General features: G+C 39.0%; 1 long non-coding RNA gene across 1 annotated transcript in view; it reads left to right on the forward strand.

Annotated features, from left to right (window-relative positions):
* The window catches only part of LOC128086517 (uncharacterized), a 230,190-nt gene extending 217,675 nt beyond the window's left edge, over positions 1-12,515 (forward strand). The window contains exons 4-6 of the long non-coding RNA XR_008209394.1: positions 5,830-5,961; positions 10,132-10,216; positions 10,560-12,515. This is a non-coding gene — a long non-coding RNA (uncharacterized LOC128086517). The remainder of the gene's footprint in view (positions 1-5,829; positions 5,962-10,131; positions 10,217-10,559) is intronic.
* The last annotated feature ends 4,648 nt before the right edge of the window (positions 12,516-17,163 follow it).

Raw genomic sequence — 17,163 nt, forward strand, 5'->3', positions numbered from 1 at the left:
TAAGCCTGCACTAATGTTATATAAAAGGTTATGGAAAAGGCTGTGTAGGTCTGTCCGCAAACATCCATCATTTGCATATGCTTGTGGTGTTTTTACTAGCGGCTTTGCGAAGAGCTAATCTAACGCTTAATTAAATCATATAGCCTTATTTGATGCATACTTTTTTTTCTAGCTGACAGTATTTTTTGTGCAGGGATTTGCTGCAGTCCCAGAAGAAGAATGAATAATGTTTCCTATTTTGACCACAGAGTGATCTGATTGTGCGTGCTGTCGGTAGATATTGCTTCTGACTAGCTTCCAGGGAGGAAAAACATCCAATGTCCACTCTGTCATGCTAGTGGGTGAGCATGTGGTGGTGAGCTGAGATTCCTGGCTTCTTTCCTTACTCCAGTGCTGAGTCAAACTGTGACAGTGGTAGGTTGCCATTTATTAAAACGAAGATAGTAATGTGTAAATCTCCAGTATAGAACAATAGTCGTATAGTCGTTTCTGTGACCTCCATTGCCTTAAGGAGGTTTTTTTGACCTTCAGATAAATCTGTCAGATGACCGCAAAGGAAAAATAGCAACCCCGAGTAGATGCAAGAGTGGTTTTCTGTAGGAATCTGGACCTCTAAACCCATAGCTTGAGAAGCTATCAAACTCCTCAAGAAATAAAGGCCAAGAAAATTCTGTATTAAAATCCTTTTTTGGCTCGAGAGAAAATATTCTGCCTTCCCATTCCTGCTCCCTTCCATCAAATAAGAACCTTTCAGCTAAGTGCTTAATCCCTGCTAGCACCCACCCTTGTCGGTCTTACTAGCCAGTCAGTGTGTTCCTCCCTTGCTCTTCATTAAGCTCAGTAACACATTTCCAGCTGACGCTACTCTGTATAATGCTCCCATCTGTACTGCCAGCAATACTCCCAGGCCTTTCGTCTGCTGGCTTCTGCTGCTGTCATGGTCCAGCTCCATCAGTGACTTTTCCACACTGGGGAAAAGCAGGAACTGGTGGGAGGCTCCAGCAAGTCCTGGGAGTGGCTGAGGCTCAAGAGGAGGCTGGGAGTGGAGGCTGGAGGAAATGGGATAGCTTTGGGCTTCCCACACCTCTGAACTGGTCTCTCCTCCTCCCTGTCACGGCACCTTCCTGTGGCTATTCCCAGATACAGAATTATCCTCATTGTCTTATGAGGAATTGCACTGAATATTTGGATTATGAAGAAAAGGTTTGCTTTGTGCAAAGCTCACTAGCGAGAATAGCTTGATTTCCAGTTGGGCACCTTAAAATGACCACATTTTCAGATATGTTCAGCATTTTACATTTATTTCCCAGATAATCTTGAAAATTTTGACTACGGTAGCCAGAGAGACTGAATTATATGAAAGGAATTAATTACTGTAGGAAGACTAGTCAAAAAAATCAACATCTTGTGCAAAAGTCCAATTCCTGTGTGCATTTCAAAATTCTATGAAAATATTACTGGATAAAACATTTTTTAACACTCATATCTATTTCATGGAATTATTCTTATTTATTTTAGTCTGCCCCTTATTTGCTATTTGTACGCTAAAATCTGTTTATGTTTTAAGAGGTCATCTGTCATACTTCCACTGTTTTCTTCCAGCAGTTTTGCATTTGTCTTCATTCTTGTACCTCAGATAATTTAAAGTTTCTTCAGTTTCCCTTCTTTACTCTCCCTCAATTTTCATTCTCTTCTTGGGTTGGACTTTTGTTTAGACAGGCTGTTCTCAAAGCGGAAACTTAACAGAGTCATTTTAACTCTCCCCCCCCCCAGCTTGAATACGTGGCAGCAGTAGGGCTGCACCAAGACACACCAGGAGGAACACTCATACGGACACTGTGGCTACTGGGAAGTGTGACAGTGATTCATTTTCACAAGCTCTGACAGCACTGTCTCTAAACCACAGATCCCTTAAGTCAGGGAAACTTTCAGATGGACATCCTGGGACTATCTTAATACTTTTGCACCCCCAAGCATGATACTGGTGCTAAAGTGGAGGGTTATGCTGCATCTTAGATGCAGCTGTGTAGTGTGTACACAAGTTTCTTGACTCAGAGAGGTTGCTTTGAAATGATTGCTCTGTTCTAAATTGTTGCTGGCAAATTGTCGTGAACGTGGGAAAGAAACAAGAGTGTTGAGAGCTCTGTGCATCATTGAAATATTTAAATATTATGCACAGTGACACCTATAATTCAAATTTACTGTGATAAACACAGCAGAAATGACCTTAGCATAATGTTATTCCATATTCTAAGCCAGATTCTTGAGGTTTGTTTTATTTATATCACATGTGATGCGAAGAAATAATTCTAGGAATATTTAGAAAGAAATATGATATATTTTCTTTATATTTTCTTTTTACGCTGCCAAAATATTGCAGAGAAATCAGTGGTTGAGGACTCTTCTGTGTGGCTGAAGATTTATTTTTAACCTCTCAGTGTGCAAAAATTGGGAACAATTATTAAGCTGCCCTAAAACTGCCGATACAACCTGCTGGCAACAGATGGTGTGAATGAAAAGCCAGAAGTGACCATTTTTAATATTAATAGATTTAAAAATTTAGTTCTTTAATCTTACCTAACCTCTTGTGACCGAGTGTCTAAGGTATTGTCTTAAAGACAATATCAATAGCCTTGTTTTGAGCATGAATCAACTGCAGAAGTGGATCTTCTGCAGTACTTCATAAATGATGCTGTGTGCTCCTTGTCTCTTCTGACCTTAGTGAATGATGAGCACTAGCATTTGTTGCTCTACAACTTAAATAAGACCAAACTCAGCTGGAGCAGTTTTGCTGCAGGTAGCGTGTGGCTGCACTTTGAGGATTCTTTGTAGGTCTAAACTTGCAGGGTAGTTAAGAACCAACTCCTGTCAATGCCTAGGGAAGAAAAGGTATTACATTATCAGATATTATCTCGCTCTTGCTGTATTTATATATATCAACTACAAAATCAGGAAGTATTGCCAGCCATCATTTGGACAAAGTTGGCATAAACACACAAACACACACGCACACACACAGAGAACAAAACAAAAATCCCAAGCAAGCCTGCTTTATCTTTCAGTTAGTTATGGATTGTGGCAATCTGTCTCTTGGATAGTGTCTGGTGTCTAGTTTAGGTAACGTGTGGATGGCTGGGTGCAAGTTTAACTGGCTAGCCTTTCCCAAAAGTTCCTGTTACCAGGTGGGATGATGTTGTGCTGCCGGTGAGACTGCTTTTTGCCTTAGGTGCCACTGCTGGTGGGGACAGACTGACAGCAACACAGAATTTCACAACATTACAGACAGATGACAAACTTTATGCGCCTGAATCTGGAAGAGACAAAACCTCTCTCTGCAAATCATAGCCTGCTATTTAAAGAACCATTCCTTTCTCTGTTTTTAATGCCCTGATCTGCACAGAGCCCAGCTCCTGGCAGGTCAGCAGCTCCTCACCCACAAACCCCAGTGGTCTCCAGGCCTCCTTCCTGCCGTCGCTCTGCTCTGCGCTGGTGGGCCCCTCTGCCCCTTTCCACCCACACAGCCACAGGCAGCAACCACGGACCATGGTCAGGCCGTCCCCTGACAATACAGCATGTGGGAAAAGTGCTTCCAGGGCGACCGGCAGCCCGGGAGGAGCTCAGGCAGAGAGTAAAGGCCGATGCTCCATGGGAGAGCACTGAAAGGACACGGAGTTTTCTGAAGAAGGAAAAACGAGCTCTCCCCTGTGGGCTTCTCTCTGGAGGCTACGAGTGAGATTTCTGAATTGGAGGAGGGACTGGAAGGAAAAGACAAACGGTGAATAAAAATAGCCAGCTGCACAGATGCAACTTGAATTCAGCACGTGATGGTAATGATGCTAGGTACTGCCCCCAGACAGCAGATGCTGGAGGGGAAGATGCACATCAGCACCAAACAGCCTTGGGTCGGACAGTTGGGCATGCCCAACTCAGCGACACCAACGCATGATGAATGAGGGCACAGTAAGACCCTCACTGAAGTGTTCTGTCAGCCTAAACCTAAACCGGTGCTGAAAGCAGTGCCCCAAGGCGCCGTGCCTGCCCCCTCCTCATGCTCCCTGTGGGGAGGCCAACAGGGCACCAACCCAGCAGTGACAACCGGTCACTTTATAGCTGCTGCCACTTTCAGGAGGAACTGAAGCCTGCTCTTGCTGTATGGTAATCATCCTGTCATTCACCAGGCTGAGTAGCAGGGTAGAGTTCCTAACTGTTCTCTGCTGTATTCTGTCCTACCAATTCTTGACACCCAGTGTATGTCTTACTGAGCAGTACAGAGTTGAGGGATTCTTCCATTTTCTTCATGATTACAGAAACATCTGTAACCAGTAACCCTCTGGTGATTGTAAAAATTCAGTGTCAAATTTTCCCCAATATTTCCCCTTTTTTTCCCCATTTTTAATAGTGCAAACTTCAAATGAGTTTCCCTTCCAAGTCTCTTCCATAGATCTGTGAACTATGTATGGCCCTTGCCTTTATTGTCATACTTTACAAATGCTCACATTCCTTTGGTGCAGCATTCAACTCTGCACAGTCAGACTCCCTATCTAAATTGGAGTTGCCGAGTGTTTTGTATTTTATGGTCTGAAGTTTATGTTTCGTGTTTATCTCTGATTTCTAACCTGCAGTCAGAAGACCAGACTATTACAAGCAGTGGAGCTGAATGCCAAAAGCATTCGTGCCTCATGGATTTGTTTCATTTTGAAGTTAACATAACATAGTCAGAAAAAAAGCACTTATCTCAATGCACGTGCAATTACTACTACAGAATTCCTTACTGTTAGGACTTATGTTTTCCAGGATTGTGTTGCAAATCTGTCTCCTCAGCTTCTAGTAGAACTTCTGCAGTGTCATCACTGAACAAAGTCTGAATATCAGAACACCTATCTCTGAACGTGTCCACAAAACTCAAGTTTCCTTAAAGTGAAGATATGCTATGCTCACGCAGGAAACAGTGGCAGCATTTCCATGAATGATGTATTCTTAATACAACCTGCTCTTGTTATTGCAACAAGGCAATTTAGAAGGAAGAGAGAAAAAAAAAGAGTTCAAGGAAAAGGCATAGGATTGCTCAGACCATTATAGAAGTGGAACTTGGATTTTCTGTCTTATTTTACTCTATGTGTGTATAATATTTACTTATCATTCATATTTACATTGTAGCTTACAAATGGTGGACAATGATTAACTGTTAATCTTTACAATATCATCCCAGATAATATCCCAGATCACTGCTCTGTCTGGTAGACTTTTTTTGCCTCATTTGTAAACTTATTTTGCTTATTCTCAGAAAAGAGAGCTTTTCATAGAGAAGTACTAAATCAAATAAGCCCTTACAGCTCCAGGGGAACACCTCCAGTATTATTTGCATGGGAAATGAGAATGGCACAGGGTTCCAGGTGCTGCCCCACCTTTCCCATACATAATTTTGCTGCAAACATGAACAACCAATGCCAGTAAATGTCTCTCACTGTAGTGTGGCATGGGACCCAATGCTGGAAATGGGACTGAACTATCTTCAGCACAAGCAATTATGCTATGAGCTTAGCACAGATGAAAGGCACTTGAACCAATTGGTGGTGACTTATGAGCACTATGGGAGGAAGTCAGCCCACCACAAGCAAATTCTTCTGCTGTTTAGATGTACTAAGGAAGCACTATAAAAGCAGAGGGAAAAAAAAATAAAAATAAATTAAAAAAAAAAAAATTGGAAAATATACCTTTAGTAGTTTTGTTTTTTTTTTTTTAATTGTGTTTCTGTCCACTATTTGATCTCCAGCTCTATTTGCTTGTTCATTTTTGTTAATTTTTTTTATTTTTTTCTTTTTCTTTTAGTTTATATATTGAATCATATGAAGTATGGATTATGCAGAACAGCCCACCTCTAGTTTTGAGTGAAAGGAGGTCAACATTTTACAGGGCTTTACAGGACAGAACCTTAAGTACTGCAAGAGTTCCTGACACCAGGTAAGCTGAAAAAACTGCAGTAGCTCAACTTCTTTTTTTGAATGAATGCCTGGTGCTGGAAGGTATCTAAAGGCATTGAAAAGGCATTTGAGGACACTTAATATCATACAGGCAGTAGTCAGTTTCTTCCAAAATTCAGTGTCTCAGCAAGCAGAGGCAGAGATACAGATTTTTTAACAACCAAAATAAGAAAGGTGAAGGCTTCATCCCACTTCTAGGTGGTATTTTAAGGCTAGCATGATTAAGACATGCCTAGTGCTGTTTACCTTTTTATTTTTCTGATAGTAGTAGCAGGTCAGGGTTCCAGGTGGCATTCAGCATGAGAACAGAGCAAGCTTCAAGCTTGTGCCTCATTTGTTTAGTCATTGGACCATTTCATATTTTGAACATATTCTTCCATACTTCAGCTCACATCAGTTGTCCCATATTCCTCTTGACACAGCCCTGTGATTGCTGATACCAGTTGATGATTTGTTCTGCCATTGGTAATTCTGAGATGTAATGTTTCTGGAGAATAATCACAAGGAATTAAGCCATTTGGGGCAATGAGCGTCAAAGCCTATTAATTTAAAACCAAGAACAAATATCAAATAAAAACGTTAATGATATGGGCACGTAAAAATATTTATTTAAAATTCTACAAAATTTCAGCAGCCCATGGCCAGAACTGTGAACCTAGTGATGAGATGTTATATGATAAATAAGCACTGAGCTTGTAGAAATTATTTTAGCTGCAGGAGTTAGAACTAAAGATAGTGTTAAATCTGCATTTATAAAACAGCAATCTTCTGCACACATAAACCCCACATTTGCATGTGTAATGTAAGTTGGTTCTTGCTTAGGAAATGTTTTGCCAGTGCAATCATGAAAGACTGCTGAGACAATTGTTAGAAGAGTGCATGCATGTAATTTGCAAATTCTATCTGATCTATTGTGTACAAATATGTGAATCTCAGTACACAGCAGCACACAACTTCAAATCATGAGGTAGACAAGCAAGCCACCATAATAAAATGTCTTTTTCTTCATCATTCTTAAATTCCCAGAGGTCGGCAGCAGTCTTAGACCTTCCTATAATAACAAAGCATTTTAATGGGTATTCATATATTTGCAATGACATTCCTATTTCCCTTTGTCAGGAAGATGTTGACCCATTCTTTTTTATATATTGCTGGTACACTGAAGTTGTGTAGGCTCACAGCATATTTTCATACTGGAAAAATGCACCATATTCTAACTTGGAGGCTCTCTGCCATTAAGCTACTGTCTGTCCCTGTATTTAAAGTGACAATAACTGTACTTAATGTCCTTTGCAAGATGCTTGCTTATTTATTACAGCAATTTATATTGCTGTAATGCATTAACAAACCTATTTCCAGCTGACAAAAAAATTACTTTTTTAGTTTTTATCAGTGAAATATGGTCAGTCATCCAACAATTTGCTTCTTTGGCATACCCTCCACTTGCTATAATGAGGAATAAACCAAGAATATATCTCAAGAAATATATGGTTAGGAACAATGCTTTTATGTTTTCCATATTTTGTTATTTTTGCCTCAAATCACGGTTCAGTTCAGTGTGATCTGACATGGCTGAAATACTGAAACCCCCACTCCTCCAAAGCAATGTTTATTATAGAAACCCACAAACTTAACCTAACCTAGAGCAGCTTTTCCAGCAGTGATATAATTACAGTAGTTATTGTTGCAATAAACCAGATGTTCCTGAACTGGAATGAAAGCACTTCCCCCTGCCTCCCGCATCACATTTGTTACGTTGCCACTTTTCAAGTTTCACATCAGCTGTTCAGAAAGCTCTTTCCTGATTGAGTGTTATTTACAGATTCTTGCTGCATGAGTCTTTTAGCTTAAATAATGAAACTCTGGCAAATTCTGAATTTTCATTGCTTTCCTTTAAACCCCAGACGTGACAGTTATCAATGCCACTAATTCTTGCCCAGGGCCAAAGACTTTTTTTGTCCCTTAAGATAGTTTTACTTGGCTAAAAAAAAAAAAAAAAAAAAAAAAAACCACTTTGAAAAAACTACTTTGCTTTCAGATTGAATGAGTGTATTGTTCTCTACATAAAGAAATGTTCTGCTCCTCCAGAATCGATGAATTTTGGGCAGACTTCAGTGAAGACATCATTTTACGCCACCGTTCTGCTGGATAGGCAATAGAGGTAGCTTTGGAGAACTGCAGCTTTTTAACTGCTGTATCAGTTGTGGTTACAACTGTGAACCATGAACAACTGTTCAAGGCAAATAAAAAGACCATATTTGAAACCTCATCAGAAGACTGTAGTTAATCCTACACTGGTCCATAAATATCTGTCATTATTTAAACATTGCACTTCTTATATTTTTAACAGTGCATTAGTCAACATATTTTTCAATATTTCCCAGCCTAATCAAGTCCTAACTACAAAGAATAATTTGCCAATAAAGAAATGGACTGTGTTTTAACTACTAGAACCTTAGATATGAAAGTTGTTGTATATATTTTACCATATGTGCAAGAAAACCTGTCTAGGAGCAATGAATAAGAACAGTCAAGGAGAACAGTTAGCAGATTGTTTTATTACACTTACAGTGCCCTATAATAATGCCATAAAGAAACACAAACCGGCCTTTGGGTTTTGTGGAGTTACAGATAAGTTCTCACGAAAATTCGAGAACGGTAAGAATGAAGGATCTTATCAATGTGCCATCTTATCATGTGCCATGGCAATCCTGGAAGAAACCTTTGTCATGTTCAGTTATACGGGCTACTCATTTTTCTGTTTGTTAATGGTAACCTATTAGTCAACCCATCCCTGCGGTAACTGCACTGCAAGGAGGGAGACAAACCAGGGATGAATTCACCTCGGGAAGTAGTCAGCTCAGTTTTCATTTCGTAAAATGCGAATGTTTCTTATAGAAGGCATTTACATGACTCTGAAACGCAGTTCAATTTTTGACTGATGTGGTAGGGGATGCAGACATTGTTGGCGGGAATTTACAGAAAACTTTGAAAACGGTCCATAAAATCTCTGAGGAAGCCCAAGAGGCACCCACACGTTTGGAAGCAGTTTATAAAGACAGCTCTGCTGCGCAGCCACAGTCGGCTCCCTGCATTCAAGAGAAACTATCGATTTCACATTTTTGCCTTCCTAATGAGAATGTGTCAGGGCTGAAATAAATAAATAAGTAGGACCCCTGTCCACGGAGCCTTGACGTCCTTTCCATTCCGGAGGCTGGGAGGCCCCAGTGTTTCCTCTTCTGGCCGTGACATGCCCAGTGAATATTTCCACCACCCACACTTCATTCGTTCTTAACTATCCTCACCCACTCATCATTACAGCTGTGCAAAGCATCCATTACAAACCCTGAAGCCATGTGAATCTTACCTTCATAACTTTGTTATGTGCTTCACACAGCTGGGTTTGTTTGGGCTTTGAGTAAATTACCTTTTGAGATGATCGACTCTGGTTTTATGCAAATTTGGGTCCGAGTTAAGGTGAATGATTTATGGGTTGCATAGTTTGAAAATCGCTGAGAGAGTCTCATATCACTGCATCAAACTCCACTGTGCAGATCTCTGTCACATTCATGGAAATCTAAAAAGACACTGCAAAAAGGAATAAAGTCCCAAATGTGCTCTGTGCATTGCAACAACTCCTAACTTGAGCAACCTGGAGAAAAAATGAGCTGTTTTTAACTCTTTAAGATTTTATTGCTTCGAAGTGTAATAATTTTTTTGTTAATGTTCAGTACTCATGTCACTAGCATTTCAATTAATTATGAACTCGTGCAAGTAGGTGCCATGACTGTATTCTCAGACAGAAAGAAAAGGGAAATCCACCCTGCAAAGTTCAGATTCAAAGGTAGATTTTCTATAGTCAAAATGGGAGATTTGTTTGGTTGATGAAGTTTGAATTTGCAAAACACAATTAAAAAAATGAACTGATGCAAAGGACAGGTCTCTGTGTAAGAGGCTCTGTGACTTCTTAGTAAGACAATATCAAAACAAGTAGCAGAGAACTTCATGTTTTAATTTTTAAGGGAAGCTCAGGCTATTTGAAGCAGGAGCACCAAACAGATCACTTAATATTTCAGCAAGAAAAGAACTTCATTTTGGTTCATAAAATAACCTTTTTTTATCTGCTAAACAATCTTTTTCTTTTTTACAGTGAATGAGTCCATGCAGCAGATCATAAACACATCACCAAGTCATGATTTTGGAACATCACTTCCTGCTGATACCTAAATATTAATGTAAGTGAAACCTGAAGGGGTTGCTTTTAGTGTGTGGCGAATGTTGTGTTGTCACCAGGTAACCAGTGTTTTGTTTTTTTTTTTAATCATTGAATGTGCTCCTTTATCAAAGTGCCTTTGAGACAAATAGAAGTAAGGCTTGATCGATTTGTTTAAATCCTGACAATGGCTTGAGGTGGAATTATCCTGGGCTTAAGGACGTATTGAGAGAAGTATCGAGACATGGGATGCAGCTGAGCAAAGCTAGATACAAGCAGTAAGCAGTGATAACTGAACTAGTCACCATAGCACAAGGTACTAAGAGGTCTCAATTTACGTTCTCCTAAATGTCTGAAATACTTAGGATGAACCAGAGCCTGCAGGTGCTGTTTCTTCCAATCAGCTATTAGGGGGATGTGGATGAGCAGCTGACGTGCAGCTCTCTGCTGCCAGGCATGGTGAGGTGAGCTCTGTTCCCTGTGCCTGCTGAAAAGGACTGAGTGCCCTCCCCTCGGCAAAACATGGTGGAGGTGAAAGAGGGTCTGAGCAAACATTCAGTGCTGCAGAGGTCAGTGCTTTAGTCTGGGTTGCTACAAGCAAAATTCTTCTGTTGATCAAGAATCATTAAATAAAAATGGTACGTAAAGGATCAGCAATTATTATCAATAATAAGAATCAGGACCATTAGAGGTACTCCATAGAGAAATAAGTCACAAAAAGAAAATAGAAGCAGCTTAGTACTGCAACATCAGAACCCCAGACTCTACTCATAACAGTCTTTAATCACCACCTTCACCATGTCCATCTGTAATTCGTACTTGTTGAAACATTATGCTTGCCTTTTGCTTAGGGCCTGGTTTTGTGAAGTGCTGAGCATCCTCATCTCACATCAACATCAACACATTGTAGACTTTTACCTAGGGAGAGATGAAATATAGCACATAATGTTTCATATCGCATAGGTGTGGAAGGCTGTGAATCAAGGAAACAATTACTTTTAAATAAATGATGTGCAAATAGAAAAGTGATAACGTAATGCATGATTTGAGAGCGAAAGTCCAGCTCCTGTAAATTCATTTCAGTAACAGTAAAGAGTGGTGACATTAACAGCACTGTTCTATGGAGTCTATTGGCATTTCCACTATATAACATGGATTGCTGGAGATGGTAGGTCTGCCAGTTCAAGTCATACTGAGCTGCAATTTAATGTGAAAAAAATAATAATTTTTAAATTGCTGAAATGATGGAATTTCTCTCTTCTCTCCCTGCATCACAAACAAAACAGGATTTAGATTTTATGTTATGAACTGTTTGCCAACTCACATATCATTAACACCTTCCTTTTATATGAATGGATAATAGGAAGGAAGATGAAGATAAGCTACCTCAACATTTGAAAGATTTGCTCAACACAGACAGTCCTTCCTTTGCACAAGATTTTTTGATACAAAATGAGAAATACATTACAAGCCTGATTTAACCCTCATATTAACAAAAAAACAGTACAGACAATTTGTAACGAATGCTTAAGTAAGCATATCCTTCAAAAAAGAGATGTCATGAAAAACACTAAAAGTTAAATGCACTTGCACCAAAGCCTGTGCTAGCATTTCCATTGACTCCAGACAGAGGAGGACTTAGTTCCTGGGAAGTTCAGTTCGAAGATAGTTGTCTTGCTACTGGCGAGTCTAGGAGTATGGGCTCTATGGCCTTCCACATGAATGCTAAAGGGAATAAAGTGCTACTGATCCCTGTTTCTGAAATGATAAGTATGTGGAAATAAATTACAGTTATATGAATTTTAGAGTCCTACCAAAATCTCTGGATTACCACATCTGCAGTCTTACAAAAGGTAAATCTTCCCAGGTTCTTGTTAAATCTGTGACTTAAAGATGCAGCTCAGGACCTGTTTCAGTAATTGTTATCAGTTTTTTCAAAGATTTCAGTTACACTTATTAACTGTAGAAGGTCTGAAACTTGGCTTTGGCTGTATACAGAATTTTCCAAATTCACTGTTTGTAATCTAGAACTAAAGACTGATTGATTCCTGGGAATTTTAAAAGAAATTGGTTCAAACTGTGTCTGTCAATTTGTAGACCTGTAAGAGCTTCCCAAAGTTGATTCTGGTTTGGCCTGCATTTCAAAATTCTCTGATTCTGTTTCTTTTTCCTCTCTTGTGTTCTTTATTCACATTTGCTCACTGCTTGAGATGTCTACACTTTATACAGTTTTGAATAGGACTGAATATACAGTTGCCCACTTTTGAGCCATTACTACAGTGGAATTCAGCATGTTGTACGTTATATGGGTTGGAGAACAGGAGAGTTGCCTTGGGGGGGAGGGGGTGGAGTGAGGGGAATCAGCTGTGCTGCTGACATGCTGTCTGCTCAAAAGATGCTTGAACCCTGCTATCCTGAGCACAGGAGCACTCATGGAATGGGAGGAATGTTCTTTGTTCTCATCCCCAGCGAACAGCAGGACAGAAAACCCTCTCCATAGGCTTCTCCCAAAGACATGCATCACTGCTCCTGCAGGCTTGTACCACTCTTCCCAGTCTGCTCCTGAGTTCTGTCTCATCTCCATCTGCTCATTTTTTTCTACCTAAATCCCTGCCCCAAACAAAATCAAATGCTCCCCACCCAGATCTTTTAAATTCCTGAGCAACTTTGTATTCACCTTGTTTAGGGCAGAAACATGTGCTGAACTGTTTCTTACAGCTCAAAAGAGACTTGCGGTGGTTAATCCTACCATTTTCAACATGGCTGAGCTCAGCCTATAACAAAACCATCAGCAAAAATGTAACAACTTCACAACTGTGTATGTGTGCGTGTGTAGTATGTAGAAAGGAATTTGCAAAAGAATTGATCATCTTTCCATGAAGTTCCAGTAGGATCCACAATCAGGATGAGGATTCAGTTCAAATCATTTGTGAGTTTCATATAGAAAAAAGTGTATAGTTCTTAGCCATTTATTCTGTTGGGACTATAGCTTCTTGGTGCCCTTAGGGTTTCTTTTTCAGACATCAAGCCTCACCATTTTGGTTCTGAGCTGACCCAGTCTGAGCACCATATTGGGAGCCAGGGAGGCCACAGTAGTTGTAAAGTTTAGGCAGTCAATCATACACATCTTCTGGGCTGGAACCAGCCTCCACCTGGCCAGTTTCACAGACTAGTCTGGATTAGCAAGCCTTTGCCTTCCTGAGACCATGGCATTTGGAATGGTTGAATTACCTAGACAGGTCTCTCTACTGATGCTTTGCATAAAACAGTGCTTATTGAACTTGAGTGTGTCATATATGTCAACCCCAAATTATGCTGATATTGATGATCTTAATAAGACAGCATTTTATCCTCTGAAAGGGTTTGTGCATGATTCATTCCGTGGTCACTTGGAGGTAGGAGTTCTGTGATGCAGTGTGGTCAGCAGCAGGCATGTTGGGCAAAGAGAGGGAATGGTTAGGAGGCACTCCATAACCTGACATCTTCTTAAAGAGTTTATGTTAAGGTGAGTTATCACACATAGTCAACTCTAATCCCTTCTAAATGAAGGATCTGTTTATAGAATATCCAGGTCAGGATTATAAATCTCTGAACAAATCACCAGGTATAATTAAAAGGAATAATGTTGATTGTATTTTCCAGTCGATCTCTGTACTGCTTGGACTTCTCACAGATACATACAGATAGTATCTCTGTGAGCTAATAGTAACTTGTTTATTAGTGCACCTTTGTTTTTACCGCTGGCTTGAAACACATACTGGTATATTGAACATTGTATATAGCATAACAAACTGGTCAATTCTTTCAGTTTTGCAATGCTGTGTTCAATTGAGCTTTAGAGGTATTTCCAAAGAAATTTCCAATCTTTATTTATTCTTCGTAGATAAATTCGCTTTGCCTTTTTCATGCCAATTTTGTGGTCAATTTGTAGCAGTCATCTTCAGTTCACCAATGAGGATTTCACAGGAATGGAGAGGTTTCTCAACAAGTCATGGAATTTTTGAACAACAGAGTCTATTTAAATCTTTGTCATATTACTTTGCAACAAAAACCTGATTCTGAGAGATAAGACAACAAAACAGAATAGAGTACTACATGACCTAATCTTCCTCTTAAAGAAGTAGCACATTCATTTTAAATTGAATATTTGTTAATGACTCCTTGTAAGGAATTCAGAAAATGACTAAGATGACTTTAAAAAGCAAAGCTCTACTGACAGGGAAAAAAAAAAAAGGAAAAAGACGTTATGTCTTAGTAGGGTTAACAGGAACATATATGTATTCTATCAGTAAAGCCAATTACTGTAGTCAGTACAGTCGGTACTTAACTGGTAGATATTTGGCATAGTTAAAGGTGGCTTGTAAAGAGTAAGACTAGTACACAAATGTTCAATCCTTTCAATTAGAGCATTTTATCAAATGCAGTAAACCAGTGTATAACTTTGCTCTGAGAAAAAGGCCAAGATGGAAAAAGGATAATTATGCTTTTCAGGTAAATAACATTTTCCTGACAGGAGTCCAAGTTATATTAAAAAAAAAAAAAAAAAAAAAAAAAAAAAAAAAAAGGGCTACCCTTCTTAGTTTCTATTTTCCACTGAAGGTATAGGGAAAATGCATATAGAGGGTTTTTTTTTTTCCCTCTCAGTATTTGGTGGTCCTTCCTTAAAACTTTTAAAACCAAAGCCATTTTTCACATCTGGTTGGAACACAGATCTTTAAGACATTCAAGTAATTCAAATCACATGTAAAAATCTAAGCTACACTGTATGAAATTCAAGAACAATGTAGTTCTTACAGGGTCTGCAGTGTGCCACCTCTTTTAATCAATAACAGCCTCGGTTTCAGTTTATCTGCAAATGTAAGGCTACAATTAAGAATGATCTACTGCATTGTTTCAGTACTCAGAATAGCAAGTTACCAGATTAGTGGCACTTTACAACTATAATATTCTTATCCCTGTACCCTAGATGAAGTTCACAGCAATACAGTCTGTATCAGATAATAGTTCCAATGGAAAATATTGAAGATCACTAATATCAATACGCATTTCCTTATCTCAGCCATTTGTAACTGCTCATATTGACTTTCATTACATTCCAGCAGTTCTGCTTATTCCCAAATGGTAGTCATTAATTTCCATTAACTAAGGCACAACTATACATAATTTAAATTGTTTCCAATAAATGTTCAATTAATGTCTGTTATCTGCATTTAATTTCCATTGATTCCAAAAAGCTACTGTTGAGCTTAATTGCCACCATAATTAAAACAGTTTACCATGAGCGTAATTGGGTCTCCATTAATACCAATGGACAGCTACAAGGACTGATTACTCTCTTACTGTCAAGCAGTAGGGAGCAGTGCTACACAGAGATCACAGTGCAAATGAATGGCTACAAACCCAAACAGCTGCGGGCTGAAGTCGACCAGAGAACAGAATTTACCTCAGCTACAAATGCGTGCTTTTCTAGGATACTGGTCCAGATGGCCAGAAAATATTCTAGAGGTTTCCTTAGGCTTAGTAGGGAAGAATAAAAGTGAATTACATCAGACTGTTGAAAGTGGCATAGCATTCTGGCTTGAAATTTGTTTCACTTCAATTAAAAAGTGACAGCTGACAAAGGGAAGTTCTAGACCAAAAGAAAAATTGGTGCAACTCGTTTAATCCTTTTTTTTCTTTTCTTTTTTCCTTTATAATTTTGTCCATTTAAATACAGTGCCTGACCAAGAACTGGGAAGAAAAAAATAATAAAAGAATAAAACCTTTATCTGTAGGACTGCTTCAGATTGTTGGGGAGTACTCTAGGTCCATAGCAATAGCTTAAATTCATTGAGATTAGATCACTTCAACATATTGGTAAGTATTCTACATACAAGTCAGTTACATTTAGACTCTCAGAAATTGCCAATTCATGAGAACAAAACATCTGCTTAAGAGCGATGATCTTGACTAATGTTCCTTTTGAAGAGATAAACAAAAGCATCAGTTTGCTGAAAATTAAATGTTACTACATTTTCAGAACAACATTTTCAATTTTGCATTGCAAAATGTTTTTTTCCTGTTTTCCATACTATTTCAAACTGAGATCTAAATGGAATATTTTCCTTTTATTCGAATCACTTGATTGACCAACAAGTATTTTATTCATAATCATGCTTTGTAATGGCTTTCTGGATTGTTTTATTGCTTTTATTAGGGGGTGGAAGTAAAATTCACCCCTAAGACATTCTCTGAGATGAAAAATCTGGATTTTGCTGGGCTTCAGTTAGAGTATTTTTCACTAGCTTTGCTTTCTGAATATGTTCAAAGCCCTATCCAAAGTAGAGTTCATTAAAATAGGCCAGTCTTAAATCACTAAGAGCAGAGCTTTGGTGTCAAGAAATCTGTCTTACAAAGGAAAGATTGCTGCCTTCTAGCTACAAATGCTTGTAAGGTCTGCACTGCCAGTCAGAAAGGACCTCCAAGCTAGTCCTGTGCTAAAGTTGTCACGCATCCCACACTGTACTATGATCAAACCTCTTGTCTACTACGAAATGAAACTGAGTATGACTTTTCCTAAATTTTTATTGCAGCCTAATGTTTTTTAACAGTTCTGCATTTGCATGGCAAATACAACGCGTGTTGATTTGGGGCTGGAGAGCTTTAAATTACCATTGGACCTAAAAGCCCCCAAATTTGAAGATAATCCTGCTAGCTATTTATAGTGAACTGTTTTTCAATTGTAATAAATGTTAATTGTTGAGCACCGAGTTCTCAGCCCAGAAAAATGTGTGACTACGTCCATTGTCCTACTTGTGCTCTCTTATATCTGTACTGCTCACCCAAAGAAGAAGGAATCCTGTAGACTTGACAATCCTACTATCCTATAGACCCGAAATCAATAGTGTCAGGACATCCTTGCTTGCAGCAGTTGTAACATGGCTAATATGCAGTCAGGATGTGCTCCTACTTTTCAGACATCACTGTGCA

The sequence above is a fragment of the Tympanuchus pallidicinctus genome, unplaced genomic scaffold, assembly GCF_026119805.1.
Source record: "Tympanuchus pallidicinctus isolate F22 unplaced genomic scaffold, pur_lepc_1.0 scaffold3, whole genome shotgun sequence".
Taxonomy (NCBI): Eukaryota; Metazoa; Chordata; class Aves; order Galliformes; family Phasianidae; genus Tympanuchus; species Tympanuchus pallidicinctus.